The sequence below is a fragment of the Pantherophis guttatus genome, chromosome 1 (assembly GCF_059756535.1).
Source record: "Pantherophis guttatus breed Tessera chromosome 1, ASM5975653v1, whole genome shotgun sequence".
NCBI classification, from domain to species: domain Eukaryota; kingdom Metazoa; phylum Chordata; class Lepidosauria; order Squamata; family Colubridae; genus Pantherophis; species Pantherophis guttatus.
The window spans coordinates 314,434,379-314,444,054 of record NC_142063.1 but is presented as its reverse complement, the minus strand read 5'-3'; the positions used below and the strand labels follow the sequence as shown (position 1 = coordinate 314,444,054).

Below are 9,676 nucleotides of genomic sequence, written 5' to 3'. Positions count from 1 at the left end.
ATCTGAGTTCATCACAGATCTAATCAAATCAAATCTTTATTACAGTCAAAGCTCAGCATAAGGAGATAGGGTTCAGTCAATTGAAAACATAGAAGATACATCAGTCTTAAAGAAAATTTGAAAAACAGAATGTATTCTTAAAAGCTTATAAAGATTTAAAGGAAGGACAGGAGCCTTAGACTATAGAGAAGCATAAAAAGTTAGTATATGAAAGACTATATCTATATTTGATATATAACCAATTTGTGAACTAGGTGCTCACTAGGCCTAGTTTATGACAAGTCATCATCCCATAAATTTGGAATGCTGCTGCACAGAATCTGGCAGCATTGTATATTGTGACATGGTTGGCATCTAAAAGTATCAGGGAAGTATAGAATTGTCCTGGCTATTAATAATGGTGGGATGAGGCTAGTATGAATATCTCTGTAATACAAGCACTTGAGAAGTTCATGCTCTGTTGTTTCTGTGTGTCCAGAATTACAAGGTATTGTATCTCTGGGTGAGGAATCTTTTTGAATTGGCCTTCAAGGACAGCTGAGTGGGGGGTATAATAATGTTCTCTGGTATTTAGGAACTTCAAATTTAGTTAAGTATGTCACAGGGGAGGGAGAATACCTATTCGATTTATAGACTCTAAAGGCTGAGGTCCTGACTAGAGCCAATTGGGCACTCTGTATCTGCTACATGCTGCTTAATGAGTATTTTGGCCTGATGGTATACCATGCTGGAGAAAAGCCCAGGGATGACATTTTACCACTGCCTGTTTCCGTTTGGATTGTTAATGTCAGATGTAAATGCCTTATTCTCCAATGTGTAAATAATGTATATATGGAACATCAGAGGTTAACTTATTCTTTGGACTTTAATGTATTCATAACTTACCACTCCCATTCCTAGCTCCACCCCTTGTATATATAAGGAGCCACCCTCACCATTCTCGCGGCTTCTACCTTGAATATTCAGTGAATATAGAATGCCTATCATAATTAAAAAGAAATATATTTAAAGATTTAACTTCTATTATCTTTATTGAGTCTGATCCTGAAAATATTGCAACAAGCTGGTAGCAGAGGATGGTTAATTGACTCAATAAGTAATTAAAAATGTCCAAGAAAGATAGGCCCAACACCAGGGCCTACAGCAAAGAAATAGAAACTGATCAAGAGATGATCAACGAATCCACCAATGCGATTTCGAGAGAATCCGAAGAATACACCACTGAAGAAGAAGAACTAATGAGTGAAAATAATGACCAGAAAGAAATCGAAATAGAAAATAACGAACTCAGGTCAGAGATATTAAAGATACTAAAAAACCAAAAGAATGATGAAAGTCTCATCGCGGACCTCCAGGAGATGCTGAAGAACAGCGGAGCAGCGAGAGAGAAAAACGTCATTAAAGAAAAACCCAAAGATCAAAAAATCGTAAGTGAGATGACTACTGAGAAAATAGTTATTAAAAAGAAAAGATGTGATCCCGCGCGAAATTTTGAATGGCAGCCATCTTGGTTTCAACGAACTTCAAAAGAGAATGGAGCAGAGCCAATCAAAACGCTCAGTTCAAAATTTCTGGCGCGAAAAACACTATCAGACGAAGAAAGTGAGAAAGAAGTCTCAAACTCTTCAGATGATCCAAAATCAGAAAGTGAAGACGATTTAACAAAATCTCAAGTAAAATCAGCAATGAAAACGCTTTTTGCTGCTTTTGGGCCAAGACTGAAAATTACCAAGACATCTACGAAGAAGCAAGAAATCAAACCGGCGACTCAAGACCTGCACGCTCCCATCCTGACTTCGAAAGCGACGACGCCCGAGCCCAGAGAGCCATGCCGATTTCGCCCTACACCACAGACAAAATCGAATACCAACGCACACAAAAAGAAGAAAAGAACCGTCACCACCACCAGAACCCCAAAAACCGAGCCAGAGACCGACTCATCTGAGGAGGAGCGGATCGAGAGAGCTGAAAGGGAGAGAACCTTCCACGACGCCACCAAAGAAGAAATGAACAACGCGCATGTGCGAAACTACGTAGACGACCCAGAAGGACTTGAACTGGCCAGAGAACCGCGCAGACTCATTGCAAGCATCCCAATGCCGTTCTGTAATTTCCTGCACTTGAGAGATCACGGACTGCCCCAGATTGTAAGTAATGGACAGAATAATGTAGGTAACTTACCCAGTGACTTCCCAAAACTTAGAATTGATGGCATTAATTTACAAGAGTGGTATCAACAGCTTCAGGTTATTTTCATGAAAGAAAATTTACTATTCTTTATAACTAGCCCTCCAAGAAGACCTTGGACTTTAAAAATAGATTGTTTACATCATAGAGCATTTTTCATAATAATATCTAGCGTGTCTCCTGCAATGTATCATAGCATCAAACCAAACCTAACTGTATCAGAAATAATTCAATGCATGTTTAATCTATTTCACAGCGATAGCGTAGCTACAACCACAAGAATGTCTAAGGATTTCTTTTCCTCTAGAGTAAAACCAGGGGTTTCTATAAGTGAGCATTTGATAAATCTAAACAAAATAAGAGCTGAGCTACAATTGAGGGGGGAAGTGATTTCAGATCAAACAATGAAAAGTGTTATTATCAATTCACTTGATCCATCATGGGATAGCTTTATGTCACACTTAGATACCATTAATTTGGGATATTTATCCATAGAAAGTCTATCTAACAAATTGATAGCAGAAGACAATTCAAGAAAAAATCGATCCAGTAACCAAACAGACCACAAACCTTTTAGGAAAGTAGTCTTTCAAGATAAACATAATGAGGCCTTTAGATGCTACAATTGTGGATCCAGGGAACATAGTAGAAGAGACTGCCCCAAAGTCTCAAGAGAGAGACATAGACCAGAATATAGGAGCAAATATAATTACAGACAATCTTCCACAGATAGACACAAATATAGAAGCCCACCAAATTACAAAGAAAGTAGAGGGGGTAGAGAAAATTCAAAAGAGAGGAAATCTGGGTCACTGAATGGGCTAAATAAACAAGACAGCACCAGAACACAGCAGGATGAGAATAACAATTGGCTTATTGATTCTGGTGCAACAAATCACACCACCAACAACAAAAGTATATTATCTTCATTTATAGAAGATAAGTTTGTGATAAAGGTAGCTAATCAAGAAAAGGTTCAAGTACTAGGCAAAGGAAATGTGACCTTGCCTGGTCTAGGGAAAATAGAGGGGGTATTATTAATCCCAGAAATACCTCACAACATACTAAGTGCCATAAAATTAAGCAGAGAATCTGATATCAATATAGTTTTCTCAAAGGGGAAAGCAACTATAGAAAAGAACAAAACAAATGTAGGTACTGTAATGATAAAAGGAGGTCTACCCTATCTGATAACTAAAGAAAGATGTTTACATAACATTGATTCAAATATGGAAGATTGTATTGAAGCAGATGATGAAAATGTCAGTAACAGTGACAATGATGAGTGTAGAATAACTCATGATCACAAAAACACATACAAGGAAAAGAAACCAAAAATAGGTAAACCAATTCATGATGAGTGTGCTCACATCTTACACAGGAAGTTAGGACATGCAAGCTTTCCTGTAGTACAAAAAATGACTGAACACGCAGAAGGTGTCAAAATAAAAAATTGTGAAAATTATTTGGAATGCTCAGTATGTAAGTCCACCAAACTAAAAACCAGTCCCAGACCAAAAAAATCTAACAGATCAACTAACAATATTTTTGATTTGGTACATATGGACTTAGTTGGTCCATTAAGTCCCTCAATTACCTATAGAAAACGTTACTTCCTAACAATAGTGGATGACTACAGCCGATATGGTTTTGTTTACACATTAAAGCACAAGGATGAAACATTTCAGAAATTTAAGGAATTCTACAAACGTATAGAAACACAACATAATATCAGAATAAAGCAAATTATGACAGATAGGGGATGTGAGTTCATGTCTAAAGAATTCTCCCAATGGTTAAAGGATAGAGGAATGTTACATTTCACGTCCAATCCTTTTTCTGCATTTCAAAATGGAGTTGCAGAGAGGAAAAATTCCACACTACAAACCATGATTAGGTGCACATTAGAGGATGCTGGTTTAGGCAAACAATTTTGGTCAGAGGCATTACATTATTCGAATTACACTCAAAATAGAACCTGGTCCAGTATTGTGAATAAGACACCATATGAGGTGATATACAATAGAAAACCCAAATTATCACACATGCACATATTTGGAGTCACTGCAGACGTACACATACCTAAACAATTGAGGAGAAAGGGAGAAAACGTATCCAGGAGATTAAGATTCATGGGATACGAAACTGGAACCAAAGGGTACAGATTTATTGATAGTAATAACAAATTTATAGTATCCAGAACAGCTGTATTCCATGAACAGGCCAATTGGTCAAAATTACACCTTAATGAAATATTTCCTAATAAATGTAAAGATACGATATCTTGCGAGGAAGGAACAACAGAAAATCAAAATATTAACAAAAGTAAGAACAAAACCAAAACTTGGACTAATAGTCAGCATAAAATAAAGACAGACACATTAACAAAAAAGGAAGCTAGATATTTGCATGATAACCATAGCAAGCCTGAAAGAACTATTAGAAACAATAGAAACCAAATACCAAATAAATACAAAGATTACATAATGCATATGAATGGAGAACAAATAACACCTAATACATATGAAGAAGTATTGAAACTTCCACATGAAGAAAGAGAAAAATGGGAACTAGCTATGGAAAAAGAGATGGAAAGTTTACAAGGATTAAATGTATTCACACCTGCGATCGCACCTAAGGATAAAACAATTATAGGTACCAGGTGGATTTATAAAATTAAGAACTTAGAAGGAGGCAATACCTTATACAAGGCTAGACTAGTTGCACAAGGCTATGCACAAAAATATCCAGAAGACTATACTGATACATATTCACCCACAGTGAGAACAGAGAGTGTCAAAACAGCCCTTGTAGTAGCATCTGCACTCAATCTGGACGTATTCCAATATGACATACAGACCGCATACTTACATGCAAAATTAGATAAGGAAATATATGTAAGAGCACCACACAGTCAATACACTAATAAGAACGAAATTTGGTTATTAAATAAGAGTCTGTACGGATTAAAGCAATCCGGCAAAAGATGGTACGATTGCTTGGTAAAAGTACTTAAGACCATGGATTTCAACGCCACCACTGCTGATAACTGTTTCTTTGTAAAAAAGAGTAATGATCATATTGAATTTGTATTAATTTACGTGGACGATATTTTATACATTGGAAAGCATAGAGAGAGCAGGGAAATCTTTGTAAATAAGTTAAATGAACACTTCTCACTGAAATCTCTGGGTAAAGTGAATAAATACCTTGGTGTGCAAATTAACAAAACTAAAAGGGGATTCAAACTTACACAGAAAGATAAAATCATCGAGCTCCTAAACAAATGTAACTTAAATAATGCTAAAACCTGTGACACCCCTATGCAAACTGATTTTCTTAGAAACACTGATGAATCTTCCCCTGAGTTTAAAGACAACACATTTTACAGATCAGTTATAGGTTCACTCCTTTATATATCTAATTGGACTAGGCCAGATATTGCATTACCTCTCAATCTATTGTCAAGATATGTTAGTAAACCAACCTTGTATCATTGGGAAGCTGTCAAAAGAATTCTAAGATATCTGAAGGGTACATTAGATTTTTGTTTAATGTTGGAACCCAATAATGACAGAGAACCAAAAATTACTTGTTATGCTGATGCAGATTGGGCTGGTGATACATCATGCAGAAAGAGTACTTCTGGTTATGTTTTTCTATTGAATGATTGTCCAGTTTACTGGTATACTGGTAAACAAGAACTAGTAGCCACTTCTACTACAGAAGCGGAATATGTTTGTTTGTCCAAAGCTGCAAATAACCTTGTATGGTTCAATGATCTGATCACTGATGTTTGGAAGAAACCCACCTTACCATTTATTATGCATGAAGACAATAAAGCGGCCATTGAAATATCCAGATCCGATGCAATTGGACAAAGGTCCAGGCATATTGATATAAAGTTTAAGCATGTGAGACAACTGTCTCAAGACGGATTCATTAAAGCAATACATTGCGATACTTCTGAACAATTAGCTGACATATTAACAAAACCCTTACCTTCTAAACAACACAAATATTTAACTTCTAAATTATATGTATTATATTGTCCTGAATCAGAATGTAATTGGTGTTGTGTAACGAACCGGCATTTAGAGGGGGATTTGTCAGATGTAAATGCCTTATTCTCCAATGTGTAAATAATGTATATATGGAACATCAGAGGTTAACTTATTCTTTGGACTTTAATGTATTCATAACTTACCACTCCCATTCCTAGCTCCACCCCTTGTATATATAAGGAGCCACCCTCACCATTCTCGCGGCTTCTACCTTGAATATTCAGTGAATATAGAATGCCTATCATAATTAAAAAGAAATATATTTAAAGATTTAACTTCTATTATCTTTATTGAGTCTGATCCTGAAAATATTGCAACAGTTAATGAGCAAGCCAAGGAGAAATAAAGAATAATTTGAGCCAGTAAGTGAATATGGTCACCCACACTCTAGCCTCCACTTTCATGAAGCTTGTCTCAGAGTTACAAGGTGACATTTGAAACACAATTTGAGTCTTGAAGTGCTGATCTTACAATTTTGGATTGTATAAATTCTAATGATGCAAAATTGGAGAGCTGGACATCCTAAAGAATTTGCCTATTGGCTTGGCTTCCAATGGTGTTACCAGAATATACAGTAGTGGCTACATCTTGGTTTAAGAAATTTAAGAATGGCAGTTAATCTCCTCTGTGCATTTTCAGCAACATAGTTCCTGAGGGATTTCCTATTGTCAGCAGAAAGGATTTCTCCCAGATATTTGAAAGAGGAGATATGCTCAATCTTGATCTCTAGGAATAGCTCTTGGGCCTTTGGCAAATGCCATAATTCTAATTTTTGGATAATTGATTTCTACTTGGCCTTCCTTGCAGTACTGCATTGATATTTTAAATGCTCTTTTAAGGCTGATAGGTATCCTTAAAATACCTGCAACATCTGTACGGAGCAGAACAGAGATCTAATGTTTGTGGACACAATGTGATTTTTGCAGACAGTGAAAAAGAATCCAAACATAAAAACTCCATACAGCTCAACTATCAATAAAGACAAGACCAAGGTATTCATAACCAATGGCTCTAAGGCAACTATCTATTTTGATAGAGCTCAACAATTTAAATACCTTGTGTCAGTAGTCCAAGAACATAAAATAGCTGCCACAGCTAATAACCATCAATCAGCTAGGCTACCTCAGCTTTCAAAACTCCTGTATGTTGCCTTTGATAAAAAGGCAGCATAAGCATTGGCATGGAAATGCACATCTATCTATCATTAATACTAGCAGTGCTCCTTTATGGATATGGAATCTTGACTCTTGCTTCAAAATGATTGCTGTTAATGGTTTTTTCCCCCAAATGCATTATCTACACCAAATATTAAGGATTTCAGTCCATCTCAAAACACCTGAAACCATTAAATTATTGCTGCAATATCTGCACAGAGCAGAACAGAGATGTCTCTTCCAGCAAGTTTTAAGGAGTGAAAGTTTGTGTTGTGGAGATCTAATGTTTGCGGACACAATGTGATTTTTGTAGACAGTGAAAGAGAAGTTGCAAGCAACCTGTGGTGGCTGATGAAATTAGAAGCAACAAATGTGGTGGTTTGGACAAATCTGCTGCAAGGCCACTTCATAACTTCCTTTCTGATTGTTCTGGAAATCAAGTCTTGAGAGTTATAAAGTAGAGCTTTTAAAAAACCACTTGGCTGAAGGACATGGAAAAAGATTTAGTGTAAGTTAAACTCAATCTTGATAGAAGCAAAACTGGCCCACGATACACAAAATGGAAGAAAATGCTATGTGATGTCAATGGACCTGTAGCACCTGTAGGCAGATGCTAGTTACTCTATGACTCTCTACCAGATGTGAGCTAAGCACTTTCAGTTCAGGTTCAAGGGTATTATTCTAACATTTATTTTCCTGAATGCGTGCATTAATTCCCCATTCCGCTCTCAGACTTTTGCATCACAAAATTCAGAAAAATATGACAATTGAAGGATGGTTGCATCCAGTTTGCATTTCTGTTTAGGTAAGTTAGATTAAAATTGCAAACAAGTGAATTTCTCCATACTCCATGTTCAACATGGTATGTCTGAAAATAGATCATAGGTTCTAAAATAAGCCTCCAAATATTTCATGATGCTCAGTACCAAACAAGCTGATGTGAAAAAGATTTTCTGCAAATAACAAAGCTATTTTCTTGTTTCTTTAAAGGACGGGTCCTCAAAAGAAGGAAAGATAGCTCAATGGGAGAGAGTGTCTGTAAGCAGAAGAACTGGATTCCCTGACCTGTCTGGGTTCAATGGATTGGGTAGCTGGAGAACTGCTGCCAATCAGAGCAAAACAATTCAAGGTCAAATGAGCAATATTTTGACCTGGTATAAGGCTTCCTTCTATGTAAAACCTTCTGGCCTGTCTCTTCTGACAGTGGTTTCGCTCTGAGGAGAAGTACATGATGAAAACAGCAGTACTGTATTCCCATTTCTCTTTCAGCCAGATATTACATCTTGATACTGAACAAAAGACAGGGCATGCTTATTTGTTTTTGTGGGCTTTGATTCATTGATCTCTTTTTTAAAAAAAACAACAACAATGGGGCAATTCTTTTTTTTAAAGGCTAACTTTCTAAAACGAAAAGAAAAAAAAGTTTTCACCTACAAGTGTGACAGCAGTCCTGCATATTTTGCACCCGAAATAAAAATTCTGTCTACATAGAGGCACTAGGTACTATAATATTATCAAAGACAGCTTCCAGTTACCAAAGGTTTAGTAAAACATGAATTACTTTAGCCTGATTTCATCAATGTTACCTGGTGAATGTTTGTTTTATAGATCATTATGGGTTCACAGTGCAATATCTATATCCATATACTAATACGTCCAAATATTATTTGGAAAAAAATGGTTAAAATATTTCATAAATTCTTAAATATTGTAAAATGATCATTAAAAAACCCCCTCATAATTTGATTTTTGCTATCATGGCTCAAATAGAAAGCAGGCACTTTTGTTCTACATATAATATACAAATTAATATTTAATAAAAAGGCACATTAACTTAATATTACATACTTATTACTTCAATGGGACTGCATTCTGTGGGGACCTCTGTAACAGATATGGCAGCATTGTAGTCCTATACACATATATTTGGGAATTTCTAAATCAACATGGGTTGTTTTCATTGTCACTTGAATCAATTTCTGAAATATTTGGGAGCAATCACTTCAATCTACACAAAGGATCTCTGGGAATATTAGTCCTGAAAGAGTTATGTTTGATCCTGGGATATTACTATCTCCATACAGCTTAACACAGCTGCCTGCAATTACTGCTGATTCGAATCTCTCCAAGGCTCAACCTTCCATCCTTTCTAAGGTAGGTGAAATGAGGACCCAGTTTGTGGGGGCAATAAGCTGACTTTGTATAAACTATACAAAAGTATGAAGGCTATTGCTTAACGCAGTGTAAGCCGCCCTGAGTCTTTGGAGAAGG

The 9,676-nt window shown here is 36.3% G+C and overlaps 1 long non-coding RNA gene across 1 annotated transcript; it reads left to right on the top strand.

The window, feature by feature from the left end:
- Positions 1-284: 284 nt before the first annotated feature.
- On the top strand, positions 285-8,899 carry LOC117671402 (uncharacterized). The gene is made up of 2 exons (XR_004592837.2): positions 285-487; positions 8,396-8,899. It is a non-coding gene; the product is annotated as an uncharacterized LOC117671402 (long non-coding RNA).
- Positions 8,900-9,676: the final 777 nt, after the last annotated feature.